Here is an 18928-nt window from a genome sequence, read left to right as displayed (position 1 = left end):
GCAGTCGTGGCCGAGCGGTTAAGGCGTCTGACTAGAAATCAGATTCCCTCTGGGAGCGTAGGTTCGAATCCTACCGACTGCGAATTTTCTTTTGCTTTTTATAGTTAATTTCATTTTGATTGATTTTGATATTTTTATTTAAACACGGTTATTATATATTAAAATTGAATAATATCTAGCAATAAAATAATAAGGCAATCGTAAAAAATATTATAAAAGCCAAATAATTAATCTACCACGTGAATCCTACCGATAGGTTGCTGTTTTTGATATATTCGAACAAAGAACTTACTCCTTTTTAGAAGAAAAGATTCGAATATTGGGGAAACAGGTCTCTCCTTCCGATTTTCTTTTCTAAATAAAATACGAAAAATCCTTCAAAGCACTTATTTCCTCATTTTAGAAAATAATGGTCCAAATATCAAATTACGTTCGTCTAAGCAGTAATTATGATCTTTTTAATGAACCACCCGGACCACCCCGTTTTCACCCCTTTTAAACTACAAAATTTTGCATAAAACCGCTTGTAATGATAGAAATGTGAATTTGGATAATATGTTTTTCCTAGAAATACCGCAAATAACAGTAAGCTGTGAGTACGAGTAATTTATTAAAAAAAATGTGAGCCGTCATGGGACGCCTGGGATGTGAAACATCGACATTATTTTGTAAAAGTTAAACAACACTTTAAACACTACGGAGTATATAGGTATCCGAGCTCAGTGTAGCGAGAGAGATGGCTAACGCCGGATCGAGTGGGAGAGAATCACACAGTCGATTGCGCATGGCGACGCGTCGCCACACCGTACACACTACTGCATATATATATGTATACCATCATATAGCGTGGCGATGCGTCGCCACGGCATGCGTCGCCACGCCAGAAATCGGTTTACCTGCGGCTATAGATGTTTTACATCAAAAAGGATCAAGCAATTTTGGCTGGTAATCAAAAATGCGCTCTATTTATCCTCTCTTAAGCAAGACTGGGTCATCTGATTGTTCAGTTAACTGCTGGCATAAATATATATATTTTTGCATGCAGTGTAATTGTGTCTGTCCGTGAATTAGCCGCGCATGATAATTGCCGGCCGGCCAGTAATCAAGCGACACTGTATTAATCACCGCGGCCGACCACGGTGTCCTATTAATTAACACCATCGATGCTGCGGGACTAGTTGTGACCCGCCACTGCATGTGTGAAAAATTATTCTTTTAATATGTATTACGAAGGTACTTACTCATACGTGTATGTATATAGCTGAAGCTGCAAAGAGTGGGGCGTCCAATTCGTGGATCCAATGGATGATGGGGAACATGCTGGAATGGCCCCTCTGGCTGGTTTAGTGGGTCATTCAAATTATGATGATGATGATGATGATGATGGTGATGATGATGATGGTGATGGTGATAATGAGTAAAACAAGATCTAAAGAAATACCTCCTGTTCTCGCTCGCCGGTGTAACACCGCGCTCGTTACGCGCCGGCCGCGTTAACTCGATCACGCACTAATCACTCGTTCATTTACATACAATGCATTTGTTTTGCGCCGCGGCGCGCCAATTTGACAAGCGATTGTTTGAATGCGCCATTTTAGTGGCTTCGCTTATTATTACGGTGGCGTCACACTTTACTGAAATTCCAAATTATGTTAATTTGAATGTTATGTTTGTTACGACTTACTCGACTTACTCGTCAAAGTAAATTCCCATTAAATTTTTAATAGTAAACATTCTTGTGTTTGATTTTAAACAAGTTTGATGGCAAGTAACGATGTGGTTATGATGTTTGTCTAGATGATTACACACAACTCATATTAACAACATACCTACGTAGTCATTAATAAGTATATGAAATGTGTTACAGGCCTTACTTTATTATTTAGTAAGTAACACATAAGTTATTTGATTCTTTAACTATCAAGTTGTGTAATTTATATTTTTATGTCCATAGTAGATGACTTGGTATATTTCTGATTTTGTAATAGTCAGTTATTTAAATTGTTTTTTACTATAAAAAATAAAAACCCCCATTTGTGACTGGGCCCTTATCTTTTAGTTTCGCGGTATGTAGTGTCCGGCGGTTATTGGACAGATAAGTTGGACAAACAAAGGCTTTCATTTGTTTAGGCGACCTCCGTTCGTTAATTTTACTATTTACTGTTTGCACAAACAATACTGTTCCTATTTACTTTTGTATAAAATATACAATAACGGTACTTTTGACCGACGTTAAATAAAGCTGGAGGTTAATTAGTTCGGAGGTATAACAGGCAAATGAGGCTTGACACTTACGCTTTTGTTAGACAGGGGTGGTGCCTTGCGGCGTATGTTTGTGCGTACTTGTACGTTCCCTGCAAAGTGATATTCTGTTAAATTTATACCACTTAGCATGAGCTGAACCATCTGCTTCTGTAAATTTAATTTTCACTTAGATATACCAAATAATAAGCAGATTGATGAATGTTAATTGGAAAACCATCGCCTGCAAACTAAAGTAAGACTTGGCAGGGCATGTTAGGAACTAGTCCTACAAATTACTGTCCTGTGTCCATCAACCTAATTATCTAATTTAAATTTATATTTGTTTTATAATTATAATAGTCGCTGCGTGGATGGGTATATCCGTGATGTCACCTGTAATCACCGGTAACATCTGAAAATAAGTGATGTATGCTCCGATAATTGCTTGGTTCATGCAGCAAAATGCTGAGCTGGTACCTCTTTCAAGGTAGTGCTAAACATGATAGTGTGGTGTTAGATGCTTCTGCTACTTCAATTTTCAATAATATTTATTTTATTTCATTACTAGCGACACCGCACGGTGTCACCTGCGTGGTTCCCGTAAAATATACCAGTAAATTATAGCCTTTAGCACTCGGGAACAGGGAAAGAATTTTTCAAATAGATTCAGTAGTGGAACTACTAAACTTATTCAAAACATACAAACAAACAATTAAATCTTTCCTCTTCATAATATTAGTATAGATTATAATTTCTTAACATTATTTCACAATGCTTTACTGTACATAATAACCACATAATAATTGTTTTTGATAACGATATCCAAATGTTCTCCACAATATTCACTTGCAAGTAATCCTTTATCCCGCCCGCTCAAGTAACTCTCACATAAAAGTTATATTACTGAGCGCGTTTCAAAATACTTAGGTTAAAACACTTCATATTAGTTTAGCGAGTTCCTCGCTGCAAAATATTATGCTGCTGAGTATAATATGTGTGCAGTCTCGCTTATGAGCGTGCCGGCTTCGAGTATCTCTCCATTAGAGTGCGATGCTGTAGATACTATTTAGCCTTTTAAGCTTACGTCGGTATGAATACTAGAGATAAATCTTTGTGGGAAGTGTTTATTGTGTCAGGTGTGATACAATTATATCGACGTCTGATTATTTATACAAAACCATAGCATTAAGAACGCCGAAGATTAACCCTGTGTGTGCGACTTTATCCCATTATATTTATTTCAATGAGTAGTTAGAGTTAGCGACTACCTAAGCCTCGGGTTCATAGGTCATCACCGGCAACACGCACTGTCCGATACAACTTTCGTCTTCAGGCATTGAGGAATTTTCGACGGAAAGATGTCGCGGAAATTCCTCAGCTGAGGCAGATTCGGCGATTCTCCTATTTTTTTTTCGAAATTGGATCTACCTAACTGGACAATCTCCTCGCTGCGACTTTAACACTTAAAAGTATCTGTAATAGTAATGTAATAAATTTAACCATCTGCACAAAGAGCAGCACAGTCCAAGTTTCCTCATTTCAACAATAAATACCGCAACATCAAAAGAATCAACTCTTTTAGAAGATACGTTGACACAATCAGACTTGTACAAAAATATGTCAAAGTATACTCAATATGATATAAATAATAATAAATTGTAAACGAGTTTCGTGACAATGTCAACTTTCCCAAGCGGATAAATCGCATGAAACTTTCAGTGTAGTGACAGATTTACCCCTCGCAATGTCTGTACTCTGTACTACCTCAATTATTTGAGTGGCAACTTAATGAGTCCTTTTGAAGTCTCCCTTTTGTTTGAGTTTTACGACAGAATTAACTGCGCGCGCTAATTTACGAATACGGAGAGGTTTGGTGGGTTTCGTTCCGCTCAACTCTATTTTATAAGCGTCTCCTTTTATTCTCGCTCGCATTGTTTGTTGATGGTCGTGTCCGATTGCAATGCTTTTGTGGTGTTGTTGGTGCTCTGGTGTGCTGTTTGTTTCTTCGTAAGAACGTTTTGTAGTGTTATTTCGTAAATTTAATGAAGTCACCATACTTATTCATCTGCTACTGTTACTGTGGTTATAGGTCTGAAGGTAGCGTTGCTGGTGACATTGTAATACCTGTAGTTTGATAGTCGCAAGGCAGCGCATTGTAATGCATTTTACTTGAATGTATCCTAATTTGTGATGCTTTGTTATAGGCGATTATTTTTTTAGCCTTTTGCTAAAAAATCTTTAGCAAATCTTACTTTGGATAATTATAAGTGTAAAGACTTTTCAGACCAGTAGTTCAGTTAAGAGCCAGACTTTAGTCTAATAGACAGAACAACTTTTTTGTTTACTTGGAGGAGATTGAGGTACATTGATTACCTATATCTTTTATAATCACACACAGCACTATTTTTGTTTGTGCTCTTACCATGAGATAAGCCATCTGCTTCGTCCGAAAGTCGTCATCAACCCATATTCGGCTCACTGCTGAGCTCGAGTCTCCTCTCAGAATGAGAGGGGTTAGGCCAATAGTCCACCACGCTGGCCCAATGCGGATTGGCAGACTTCACACACGCAGAGAATTAAGATAATTCTCTGGTATGCAGGTTTCCTCACGATGTTTTCCTTCACCGATTGAGACACGTGATATTTAATTTCTTGAAATGCACACAACTGAAAAGTTGGAGGTGCATGCCCCGGACCGGATTCGAACCCACACCCTCCGGAATCGGAGGCAGAGGTCATATCCACTGGGCCATCACAGCTCTTCGTCCGAAAGTAAATACTATAAATACTGATGAAACTGAATTATTTGGTGAATTTAAAAAATGCAAGTTCGATAAGTAATTAAGTTTCTTTATTCAATTAGTAATCAAATTCACAATCAGATATTTTCAAGATATCAATTGGAGAAGTTGAAGATACTGCTTTCCAATTTAGATTTAATTACCAAACGACAAGGCTGTGGCATTAAAAATTACAATCCGCTGGAATTAGCCAAGCGCCGCCCACCCTGCAGTCGTTCTCTGGAGGAGACGTCGAGAAAATGTTTTTATTTTCTACTTAAAAGACTTCGATACCTCGAACGTTTGTTGGTAGATTTCATATCTCCATTAAAACTTCTGATGCGTAGGCATATTTTTTTTCCTAATATTATATTGAACTGTTCAACCATTTCAAATCTTACCCTATTAACAAAAATCGACCTCTCTGTTCAAGTTCCTTTTTTTATTCTCTACAAGTAAGGCCTTGGCTACAATCTCGGCCCAGCCGAGGATTGAACTCAGGACCCTCCGTTTTGCAAATTCACTGCGCATACTACTGCGCTATGGAGGCCGTTACATGGTTTTGTTGCTTTATAACGGAAAGGCCCTACATTCAAAGTCCAGTTTAGGGATTTATTTTTGAAAAAGCTTGTTTAGAGTGAAATATATTCGCGTAACATGCTTCAATGACATTTACGAGAGAAACATTCTCAGACCTGTCGATCTTATGCATAAATTTTTTTTCAAAAGTCTGTCCAGTTTAAAAAAAGTTAAAGTTTTGAAGGAGTTCGGTAACAAACATCGCGATACGAGAATTTTAAATATTACATATTGTCGATCAATAGCCGCGGAAAATATCGCTTTTTTAGCCGCGCTGGGTCAACAATGCAATGCAAGGAAGATATAATACTACGTCGTAACTAATCTGCGATATGTCTCCCATTTGAAACTGTATGACATTATTATTCTTTCAAAATTCAGTCAGTCAGTCCGTGAAACGCAGTCTGCATAAAAAATTGGGCCCAAATTATACAAATGATTCAGAGCTAAAACTTGCCATAAATTAGGACAATTAAGAAGAACACATGACTCATTCATGTGTTCGTATTTATTATTTAAGAAAAAAACTCTCTTTGCCCAATTAGTTATTACTTAATGCACGTGGGCAATAATCCGTATCCCTTTCACATAAAATTCATTGCATTGTGTTTAACTGACAGGCGACAGTTATAATAAGGATTTGACATTAACATGACACATTTAATCAAAATAGGACAATATTTAATGTCAAATCATATTTGACAATGACGTCATCTTATTAATTTACTGGCTTTGACATTGACAGCCCGCGTTTGCAAAGCCAACTGACAATCACTACGATAAGCGTTTGCAAAGCTAGATCAGTGTAAAAATAATGAAATTAGGTTATTTTCCCTGTTGGCGAATATAATATTATTTCAGTTAAGATTCTAATGGAGTAATCTAGTAAAATATACAACATTTTAGTACATTTTTCATTTCTGTATCGTTATGAAAAGTAGCCCCAATTTCGGACATCATCGGTTGTGTGGAAAGTGTAACAAATCAGATACTGAAGAAAAATTAAACAATTTTTATTTTATCGTAACATAAGAAACAATTAAATAGGGTCTAATCAAATCATATTTAAAGTACAAATCAGAGAATATAACTTAGTTTATTAACTAAACAAAAGGCGAAACACACGAAATTCGTACGTAAGTTCCATAATTAGGTCGGCGCGGCGGCGGCGGGGGCGGGGGAGGATCAGCAAGTTTAATTACTTCCCACATTAACCCTTGCCAATTGCTGGCAGATAGCTGCAGTCAATTCTTTAAACTTTGCCAATGAGCGGCCCTGGGAAGACAATCTGCCTCAATTATCTGAGGCTTTGGGGCTTATGATCCCGGATTGGAGTTGCTATTGTGATATTTGTTACATTTGGGACTTGCATTCAAAATTTGAATATAGCAGCTCTTTACATATAGTAAATATTTAAGTAATGCAAAAATGTTGCACGTTACTTGGCTTATGTTTTTGTCAATAAGGTTGTTGTGTGCTGTGTTTGTGGCGGCATTTGGTCAACGGTTCCAACTGAAAACCAGCGCTGCATGCTCTTTTTATTTAAAAAGTATGCAGCATTATGCTGAGTTGAGGCCCTTTACCGGGTTATGCCACACATCCCAGGATATTGTCCTGACGATTAATAGAACAAATTGTGTTGTGTGGCATAATTCTTTAATTAAGCTTTTTTCTTTCTTATGTATTAGCAGGTATCTAAGATTAGTAACATCGAGAATTGAAGATTTTTAACACGCGTTAAAACTGCATAAAAAAACCGGCCAAGTGCATGTCCTTGTGGACTTCTAAATAGATATTTAATTTTGAAATGCTGATAATTATCACACCAAATAAAACCGATCTATTAAAGATGGAAAGCTTATTATGGTCAGACTTATATACTTACTATATAAACATTTTCATAATAATGCAGAAGTAAGTCATATTCAAGTAAAGGTACCGTCAACATATCGTGCAGTATTCGACTCTGCGAGTAAAGAAATCACTTCTTGAAGAAGTTTCACTTCACAAACCATAAACTTCTCTACCAAGTCAGGCAAAATGACAGGTAACTTACATAAAAGCGGCGCAAATCGCAGTCCATCAATTTATTTCAATAGGAAATACTTCACACCTTATCGTAAAATTTTCAACTATATTATAAATGCTCGTCGGTGGCAGACAAATTGTTTCCAACTCGTGAGTAATGGGTTCGATTCCCGCCTGATGGCGTGTCGTGAGGAGCGGAGGCGGTGTTGTGACGAAGCGGCGGTTCCCGCCACGTTCCGCCTCTGGCGTGACGTCACTGCTTGACGGAGTGCTCTCGCATATTACTCACCATAAAATACACTTATCATAATAAATATTAGAAGGCTTAGTTGTTTTGTAGTAATATCGTTACAATTGTTTCGTTATATTTAATGAATATTTGTGGGCGCCTGTGATTTCGTCTTAAGGAAATTAATTTATTAATCCCATTTTTAAAGAACATGAAACAACATTTTCATTCTTGAACTAGCGACGCTCGTGGCTCCGTACGTTTTTCATAAATCCCGTGTGAACCATGATTTTTCCGGGATATAAAGTAGCATGTGTTAAATCCAGGGCATAATCTATGTCCATTCCACCACACAAATTTCCATCGGTTTAGTAGTTATTTAGTGAAAAAATAACAAATATACAAACATATATATGCACAACCTTTCGCCGTTTTAATTTTAGTCACTACATAATGGTAACGTTTCCCATTATGAATATTTGTTTCCCATTGTATTCTAGTTTTATACGAATTGTAGTTTTGGAGCTAATTTGACCAATAATAAGGTAAGTAGTTTTTTTCAGCTTTGAACGCCTGATTTACTCTAAACTGACAAACTAGTTACGTTAAAGCTTGTAAAGTCTTAAAGAAAGCTGAGACCAGAAGACAATGGAAGAAAAAGCCAACATTAGCTCACTTCGAGATAAAGCGAATTTTTATAGAGGAGCTAATGTTTTCTCTCCGGGTGAAGCAGGCGGGGCACTATTGTGCCGATTAGCGCCGGGGAATCGGTTCCGGAGATGCGGCCCTGTTTGCGCTGCAAGCATTCAAACCTGAACTTCTTAACCTATTCTTTGTTCTAGTGCACCTTCAGAAACTTCCACATGTATGACGTATTTATTCGACCTATTATGCTACTGCTATGCTATGTACTTACTCATGCATTTAGGTTTGTGTGCCCTCGATTTATTTATAATTAGCGGACGCCCGCGACTTCGTCCTCGTGGAATTCAGTTTTTCACAAATCCCGCGGGAACTATGGATTTTTCCGAGATAATAACCTATGTATTAATCCAGAGTAAAATCTATTTCCATTCCAAATTCCTGAAGCGATTTGGCTGTACCAAATCGCTTCAGTAGCCGCAGCGTAAAAGAGGAACAAACATACTTACACACTTACTCACAAACTTTCGCCTTTATATTATTAGTGTGACTATTTAACTTATTGATCTGAATATTTATTCAGATCCATGTTCTTTAAAAATCGCTTCCACACACACACACACAATATCCATTAAAATTTAATTACAACATTGAATAACTATAAGATCGAAGAACAGTTGTCTTTATTTTTAGGCACCAGATATGAGGCAATTTCGAAAATATGTAAACCTAAATTCATCTAACCTGAGATTAGAAACTAAAACTATTTTTAACACGATAATGGCAGTGTGCTACTATTAATACGCTTTTTTTAGCATAGAAACAGCGTAATCTGAACGAAAAAATACTTTTATCTATACTTATGTGCATATAATTTCACACCTTAGCTGTGAATATTAGCTTTTGTGACACTACAGAACCGAATCTTCATACCTAAGGTATGAAATGCCGTCCTGGCATCTGTGATGTGATGTAAATAAACGAACGAAAATTCTCACTGAATAAAGAAAATTTGGCTTTTACTTTAAAGTTTGAAGATCTAATAATAATAATAGTGAATTGTCTATGCAAGCGTGCTCCAACGTAGAACTCATTTTAGCTTTCCACCAAGTACGCTTGTATTCAAGCCTTTGATAAAAGAGGAGATTGTTGATATCAATCATGTCACAATACAACACGATTTCGTTTATTTATAGCAGCGACCTACTTCACTGCCATGCTTCAGGTCAGGTAAAGATGAAACGCAGCGGTTGTTCTTTTTAAATCAACGTTTATTGAAAAGTTACGGCCTATGAGTATCTGGTGCAGTTCATATCAATCGCTTTGTAACTGAAATGGCCTAGGATCGATTCTCAGAACAAATATGTATAGCCATTATTTTGATATCGTGCCTATAATGCCTCACTAGTTCCAATGATACTCGTAGCTCGACTACGTCGTATGTATCTATCACTGCGTCAAAGTCAAAATTCATTTATTTAATACGTAAAAGTAAGTGCTTTTGAAACGTCAAATGTTATTTTTTACACAACAAATTTAGCCATGATTTTTTTTACTTTATTGTTATAACAAAAATATATTATTAGGTGTTTTAGTTCAAGTACTACCTCAATAACAGCCTGGAGTTAGGAAGAAACCTGAAGAAGTTAATGCTGTGCCTCGAAGAGCACGTAAAGCCGAGCCTTGCGCCTGGTGACGAGCGGTCGAATCAGTGTGCCGTTCCATCAGATTACTAGAGTGAGGAAGTAGAGAGTGTCCCTGTGTTTGCGAACACACTTGTACACTATATTAGAAGTCTTTGCAAACGGCTTATCTCAGTATAAGGTTGGCCGCAAAAGGTCGTGGTGTCCTGTTTAAAGATAAACGCAGCCTAATTCTTTAACCAAATCATAATTTTTTAGACTGAAATTTGTACTTTTTTATCAGGAACCAATGCCTAACCTTAAAGCCATAGTTTCCCAACTATTATAGTTTCCTCAACAAGTATCCAGTAATAGGTTTTTCATAAAAAGATTGCAGCGCATTTTCTATTAAGAATTTTCAAATATCTTAAAAGATAGATGAAATATTATGCCGGCATTGTATGGTATACCGCTGCCCGCTTTAGAGATATAGGGCTGATCTAAGCATTGTGCATTGTTTGCACAACGAACGACAAAATCGTTGGATGCGGCATCGTTTTATTTTACTAACCAAATAAAGAAATATCAAGTTATACGTGGTAATAAACACGGTCGCGATAAATTAATTTCATATCATTCATTTCACATTCATTCATATGGCTTACAATTTCTTTTGGAACAAAATGATTCTTACAGATTTTTTAATTTAAAATCATCGAGAAGTGGTGTGGAGGTTATTCTAATGTGCGACAAATCTGAAAGTAAAAAGAAATTGGGATTTCTCTCCATTTCTCCATGTCTACATTTACAATTTACGCATTTTAAAAAGGAATTGAGAGATTTCTTCCAATTTCCTTAACAACATTAACATTTCTTCTATTATCCAAACGTATCCCGGGGTCTATTTTCGTCGGAGCTTAAAAGTGCACATAGCTGAAAAGTTGAAGGTGCATGCTCCGGACCGGATTCGAACATACGCCATCCGGATCCATTATAGGTACATAATATTAAATATATAAAACGTATAGATATAACGAAGTATAATAAAGCTCATTGGATGTTCTTCGTAGCTCGTTGTACCGTTTCAGTAAACGATAGCCTCTTAGTCAGACCGCTTTTCGTTTCACGTGCATCTCTCTACCACAGTCGGCAGTAATTCTGTACCCATGGCTACGTGTACCTATATATTCACATTATATACTCCAAGGTATTCGCATTTACCTCGCCGAAATTACCTTGCTTCATATTTTTTTTTAATTTGGGGTCTTGCGGTTCACTTGTTGCTAAGTGTTTACTGCCGATTATGAACATCTGCAACATCCGAGGAACTACCGATGCGTACCGTGATTAGATGGTTTTGTTTACGTAACTCTTGAATTACGCCAGACTTTAGCTGTATTATTAAACTGGAAATGATAGGTGGTTCCATAGTTTGTGTTGCAGATAGGACCTTAAAAATTACTGGTGGTCTAGTACCTACCAGGCATATATAGTAAGCATGAAGTTTGATATATAAAGAGAGGCATGATAAAAAAATCTGTAATACGTAATATTTATTGTATGTCAAAAATCTATAAGTTGGAGGTAAACTAAGGCCCTAAGATTGAATCTAATTCTTAAACTAAGGCTTGAAATTGATTGCAACATAATGAGAGTACATTAACTGAGTTTAGTAATACAATAGTTTGTAAGAGCTCTTTATTGATACTGTTATTTCGTAAGTTCATAGCTTCTACGACGGCAGTAACAATAAAAATTACAGCAGTTTGCTGAATTGCTTCGGGCCAGAGAGATAGCAATGTTTTCAAGAAAGATTTTTAGTATTAAACATTTTTCATTTCTTTTTAAGTGAAATTATATCTTTTGGAGCCTTAGAGTGATAAATATCATCATCGTAAGTGTTTATACTATCCTATAATGCGAAAGATTATTTTCTCTTTTAATAAATCTTGCAACTCTTACGAATATAAATGTTTTTTTCGATTTCGATTCGAGATAGGGTGCTTATACTCGAAATTGACATTGTTACTTTGATACATATTAACTAGAACTAAGATATCGAGTGGAATAGCCTGAACATTTGTTTATGTAGACAAATTATTACGCCTTGCCGTAAAAGAAAGATCGTACATGTTAGTGGACTCATATTACGTGTGTAAGAAGTTATGTACGTCTTTCTGTGACGTAGGATGGATCGAGGAAACTTAATAGTAAAGTAATTTCATTAAATAATTATCTAGCCAAGTTCTATTTTGGACGGAAAAGTCAACCCAATGACATTATCATTAATCAGAAATGATCAAAGGTTTTTGTAGCATAACGTTACTCAAATCAGATGATTAGACTTTTTAAACACAATTTGTACTATTGTATGTAGATATTAACGATGGTAGACATCTTTATCCTGATGCGTGGATTTCGACTTTTGCGCAGTTCAACAGATTTTCACATAAAAGTTCCCACACTGGAAATCGAGTTACAAATTTTATCTCCGCTCTTTATATTTCATGTGATACCATAAAGTATGAGTGAGGGAGTCACTTTGCCGTTTCCGCGATTTACAGTAATAGAAATATGAGTTAGTGAGCCGCCGAGGGGAGTCGTTATCTTTACGATTGTGTGCCGTATCTGGGCGAAGATTTTATTGTTAGCCGACGGGAGCCGCCGGGAGCTGGGCGTGGGCTGTCGGCTGGTTTATGCTCATTGACTTACAAAGAAATCACTGCGTTATATTGGTTATGCATACGTATCCAGAAATCCGTTTTATTAGCTGACTCTCTGAAGTGTGGTTCTTATACGACCCATATGTGGGTCAGTGTTTGAAGACTGAGCGTTGATTATTAAACAATATGTTTGAAATTAGATAAATAGTTATCTGTGGAAGTGTTTAAAAGACTTCTATAGTGCAATTGGCAATGTTGTCTTTTTTTTTCTTTACACTTGACTGCAGTCTCACCTGATAGTAAGTGATGATACAATCTAAGATGGAAACGGGATAACTCGTTAAGAAGAAGATGAAATCTACATCCCGTTTCGGTTGTCGTTTTTATAGAAAGGAACTCGGTTCGATTCCCACTTCAATTAAATTAAGGATTTTATATTTTCTTGCTTACATTAGGTTTAGTGGTACTAGAGTTCTTTGATAGTTACCGTCCTAACCACAATCCTAATGAGAACGCGTAGAAGCCGTGAGAAGTATGGATAGAATAAACGTATATAACGTGTTTACGTTCTACTTCGTTACTCTTCTAAGTAAGCCTGCTTTCATTTATAGACTGCTTCGTCCAGTGGCGTAGCGTGCCTTGGAGAGGCCCTGTATCAGAATTATTTGGGGGTAAAGATTTCTCACAAAAGAAATGAAATTGCTTAATTAAAATATATATGACAGTGACTTAACCTTTTCCAACTTTGGGTGCAGGCTTAACCACGGAAAAAAAGAGATTGTGGGCTACCTACATTTTACTAATTTTTGCTTTCACACATAAGGGGCTGTTAAAATGTCCCTGGCTTCGTCACTAAACATCCGCAGTCAATTGCCAACTAGTTATTTTAAATTAACAACAAACAACTTAATAGTTATCGTTAAAAAGACAGATATTATTGCATTGCTGTAGCGTAAGAAGTCTAGTTATTTTTATAAAACAGCGTAGGTCTGTGTCTTGGCTTGTAATTACGACCATAAATAGACTAATGAATAATAAGTTAGGTCGGGATTGTGTTACCAACAACTAATTTATTCTTTTAGTAGTAACAAAAATAAGGCTTTAGTATATATGTAATTAATAATTTACTTAGTCACTTTGTGTGTCACATTATGAAATAAAATATAAATTAGCTTTTCTTTCTTTCGTGACAGTATCAGTAGCCCGGAGTTAAGAAGTTGTTGGTACTCGTATATCACTCCCACGCCTTAGTGAGCATGTTAAGCCGTCAGTACCAAACATTAGGTATTATTGACATCTGATAGTGATCATCAAAGAGTCAAAGATTGAAGAACATATGTTATTATTTGGTCTATGTTAGAGCAGCGTAGTAGTCCTTCTGCGTGGAAGGAGGCCTGACAAGGTCATAATTTATAGTTCACAAAAAATTATCCAGTTTATCTAGTTAAGTCTTTATCCAGTTCAATTATAACAATAAATGATTTGATAATTAAATATTATAAAGAAATATATAAGCCGCAACAATACACTTGGTTAAGGAGTCTGGTTCAACCCTGACAGGTTACAGGCTCAATTTCCGCCCGGTAGACTAATTTCATAGCCTCATTCTTTTGATTAACTATGGTGGGAATATTTAAAAAACATTGCTAAAAACATAATTAGTTTCGCTTTTATTATACGGAATACTAAATAACTCGTGAAACTTGAGAAATACCGAAGTTATGAACCGCAAAGTTGGGAGCCCACCGATCTGTTTGCGATAAATTCCGAATTTGTCTCAAAAGAAGGTACAAAGTGCGTACTCGCTAAAAGGTTTTCAATTGTTGATTAAAGGAACTTTACGGTTGCAAGTCTTTGTTGTTCTTATCCCACGAAGTTTCTTGTGTATGGAGATTTTGTGGAGTTCACAGAACTCAGAGACTTGTAGCCCAATGTCATAGGACGGACTTAAAGTGCTGGGTTTGATCCCCGCCCGTAGGACTGTTTGTTATACCTAGTCAATAAAAGTCAATTTTACAAAAATATCCATTAATACAAAAATAATACACTAAAACAAATTTTCTAGAAAAAATCTGAAAACCGAATGTATTTTTCCATCGCTATGTCTGTGTTTTTGCTTTGATCTCAGAGACAGATTTTGACTTACGGTTTTTACAGATAAATTAAGACTGAAAGACTAAATAATCTCCACAATGTTCAATTTGAAAGTGGTTATCTCAAAGGACACGGACCAATGGGGTGGCAGACAGTCAAAGCCTCTGTTTAATTAAAGCCTAGTTATACCTAAACTATAATTGTAGTCGCCAAGTATACTATATACAATCTACCTACGATAGTATTGAAAAATTCAGAACTGAGGATCGCAATTTGTAATTCTAAAATGTAGGAAAGTTTCCTATAATTTTTCGTTACAAGTTTGTTTAAGCTCGAAGCTTAAACAAATCTACTTGTGATCCACTTAATCGTTGAACTTCGTAACATTATTGCCGGTCATACATCACGAGCTGGCTTTGCAGTATCAAGTAATTACATAAGAGCTATTGAGTCCTCAACTTAACACCGTCCAATCACTGCAATATAGGCCTAACGGCGTAGACAATAAGGTCGGCGCGAGTGTTTGTGTTCACAAACATAGGTTACTGGAGCACGCAAGACAAGTCTCTGTAGAACATTAGCGCGAAGTGAGTTTGCTTTCTGCACTTGACGAGTATCGACTGAGCAAACATTTGGGCAGCGCTATCTGCATTCCGGCGCAAATTAGGGTTGTTTAACATCTTAACTGTTGCTATAAAACCTGCTTTGGTAAACTAAAACTAGTTCAAGACTATTCCCAACCGATTTCAAAGGTTCTTTGTATGTGAGTTGGTAGTTACTTGAAATTTTTAAAATGTTCTCAAAGCCATCCGATTAATCCGATTGGTTGATTGGAAAATTCATTATTTAATTGCATACTTTTCTAGAAATGTTAACATTATGTAAATAAAACAGATGCAATTTTTGATAGTTTATTATCGGTATTTCCCTCGTCGTTATTCAAATTATACTAGAAAAACTGGAATTCGCTAAATTTTGCTTATATTTATTAATTTGGTTAGTTAGTTATCTATTTTCATTTAGTTTTCCTTTTTAATAGATTGTAAATTTAACAACACATTCTCAAGGTAAAGAAAAGATAATATATTTTTAGAACACTTAAAGAAACACTATTACGTCGACATCATAAACTATTTAATGGAAAACCAGACACAAATTGATCGCCAGGCAAATAAATTCCAACGCAAAGACAGTTTAGGGATCTGTTTTGACTTATCTCTGACCGCTTTTAGAAGTTTTGAAGGGCAATAAATTTAATGCGTTTATATACGCAATCAACCTCTGAAAAGTCAGTCCGTCGGAGTTTGAGCAGCCTCCGCTTGTATCAGCACTTCGGATTTGATGACTGAAGGTATAAAAGTTTTGTCTTGATGGTTTCCTTCCTTCTGTATTTAATCAGATTTAATTTGTCGAATCAGCAGATTTTCTTTTGGAGGTAAGTCCATGTTGATGGTTATATTGATTAATCATTAACTAGCAGAGTTCACGACTTTTTCCTCGTTGAAAATAATTTTAAAGAATAGACTTATGCAAAGTTTCCTAATTTAACGGCGGTACGTTTTTAATTGTAGTAGTTATCGGAAATACAGACGACTCGCCTATGTGAAGTGAAAACGATTGCATTTAACAGAACAATACATTTGGTGCTAGACCCTTTCCTGCGTCTGTCAGTGAAAGGTATTTTGTGCCTGTAGCGTACACATGCAATAACTGTAATATTGTCCATGCTGAGGAATTAATACTGTAATATGACCTGTGGCATAACTCTAGGCAAATGAACCTTACTTCACTGCCACTATTAATATAAGTGGTCTAATTTCAATAATGAGTGGGAACATAGCGCTGCTTGGCGGTAGTAATAAACATGATGAGGCTTCGAAGTAGATAGTTCGAAGAGGATTAGATAGTGTCCCAAGGTGCTGAAATGACGACCTCGTGCTTGAAAGCGAGTGTCGGTCAACCAGTCGGTGGACCAAGACCGTGGACATCCTTACAAGAGGCCTATGCAGAGGACGTCTCTCGGCTGAAAATGATATATGAAAATGAATGTCTCCATTTATTCAATATATTTATGGCACCATGATATAAAGATAAATTTTTGCAATTTCACGATAAACCGCTATAATATAGGTAACTTTGTCCAACATAAACTTAGCAAAGTAACCCTTGCATCTATGTCTATTTAATAAACTTAGTGAATCTGCGACTTTAACACGGCGAGAGGGTTAAATCTCTTTGATGCAAACCTACTTCAGCGGCGCTAGGCGGAAGACACTGTTGAACATTAGCGTAAAGCGTGTTTGCCTTCTGCACTTGACAAGTATCGATCGGGCAAACATTTGAGGAGCTTTGCTGCATGCCGCCGCGTGTGGGCGATGGCGAACATCTTAGCTCTCACTTGTGTCAATGATCTCACAATAGTCAAAAAATGCGGCAAATGTTGTTTCACTATTATCATCATCGTACGGCTCACAGCAGAGCTCGAGTCTCCTCTCAGATTGAGAGCCAAATAGTCCACCACGTTGGCCCAATGGGGATTGGCAGATGGCAGACGCAGAGAATTTAGAAAATTCTCAGGTATGCAGGTTTCCTAACGTTGTTTTTTCTTCAACGATTGAGATACGTGACATTTAATTTCTTAAAATGCACATAACTAAAAAGTTGGAGGTGCATGCAACGTACCAGAATTGAACCTACACCCTTCGGAATCGGAGGCAAAGGCACTGGGCTATCACGGCTCAATGTTGATTACAAAATAAAAATATGTGCCTCATTAAAGTAGGACAACCATCGTTTAGAACTGAACACGAAAGAAATAAGATTGGATAACTACCCGTATCTGTTCGTAGTAGGTAATCCCAACACTTTCGAGTCCAGAGTCTACATTTTCTTTCTAACACACTATTTCACTGTAATAAACGTCAGTTCGAAACGAAGACCGAAAATGTCCAATGGATATCGATTACGTAACAATACAACTAATACGAGTCTCGAGTGATACGAGTATAAACTTTGCAATACAATAGAAACAAGGTAAGGCTGAATCTTTAAAGTAATATTCGTTCCACGATATTTGAAACTAATGGACTCCCGCGAGTCCATTCATGTGAAATTATATTTTGTAACTCTTACAAAAACCATAGATTTTTCCGGGATAAAAAGAAGCCACGTTCTGCTTCTATATCCAATTTATCTCATCTAAATCTATTCAGAAGTTTAGCTGTGAAAAAGTAACAGACAGAAAGACGGACTTACCGTTACCGTTTGAATTGACGCAACCAAGGCATCGATGTGCGCAAGGCTTAAGGCCGGTAAGTGTATGTGCGGTACAATTAAAAGCCGCTCTGTAGGTGTGAACGTTAATTTTCCGCCCTCGTTCGGCTCCAGAGTTGTTCGCTGCACCGTCGTCACTGGCTATGTCCTTAAACACTGCGTGGTACCGCCGCGCAGTTTGATGAGCTTCTTTAAATCTCATCATAGAGAATAACGTGAACAAGCTTAGTATTAAAAAGATCAAGTCAAACTCACTCTCTTAAATAGGTACGTAACTACGGACGCACGTCCGTGCCCTTAGATCGATCTTAATGTATGTCACTAGCTGAAAAAATTGACTCTGCGTTTTTCAAAAGTACTTGTATAGAGACCTACATAAAACGATTGATAGGATTCGATTTGAAAGTGGTTGGTCCGAATAACAATAAAGTTATGTGTTTTAGTTTTAATATTTTTGTTACTTTTCTAACTGCATTGTTTAATTCCGATCGTTTCTCTTGACTCCACCTAAAAAGAATATATCGGCACGTCGTTCTTCCTCGCCGTGTGTGCACCACATTAGAAGTCTAGGCACGTAATGAGCCGCCTGCAGGCTGCGCCGCGCGCCGGTTGACACGTCGGCGACGACGCGAGCAAACGGCATTTATCAATATTTGTATCGACAGCCTGCCCCGACTAAATGCTTACCGGTTTTAATATATTCCGACATTTATTTATTTATGCTCCCTGCTACGGAGCAGCCGAATACAATGGAGGAATCCTGCTAAGAAATCT

At 36.9% G+C, this 18928-nt stretch overlaps 1 non-coding gene across 1 annotated transcript; it reads left to right on the top strand.

Moving 5' to 3' along the window:
- Trnas-aga (transfer RNA serine (anticodon AGA)) lies at positions 1 to 82 on the top strand. The gene has a single exon. It is a non-coding gene; the product is annotated as a tRNA-Ser (tRNA).
- Positions 83 to 18928: the final 18846 nt, after the last annotated feature.

Source organism: Bicyclus anynana, chromosome 3, assembly GCF_947172395.1.
Source record: "Bicyclus anynana chromosome 3, ilBicAnyn1.1, whole genome shotgun sequence".
In the NCBI taxonomy this organism is placed as follows: Eukaryota; Metazoa; Arthropoda; class Insecta; order Lepidoptera; family Nymphalidae; genus Bicyclus; species Bicyclus anynana.
The sequence above is the reverse complement of the archived record's forward strand: the minus strand, read 5'-3'. Positions and strand labels throughout refer to the sequence as shown.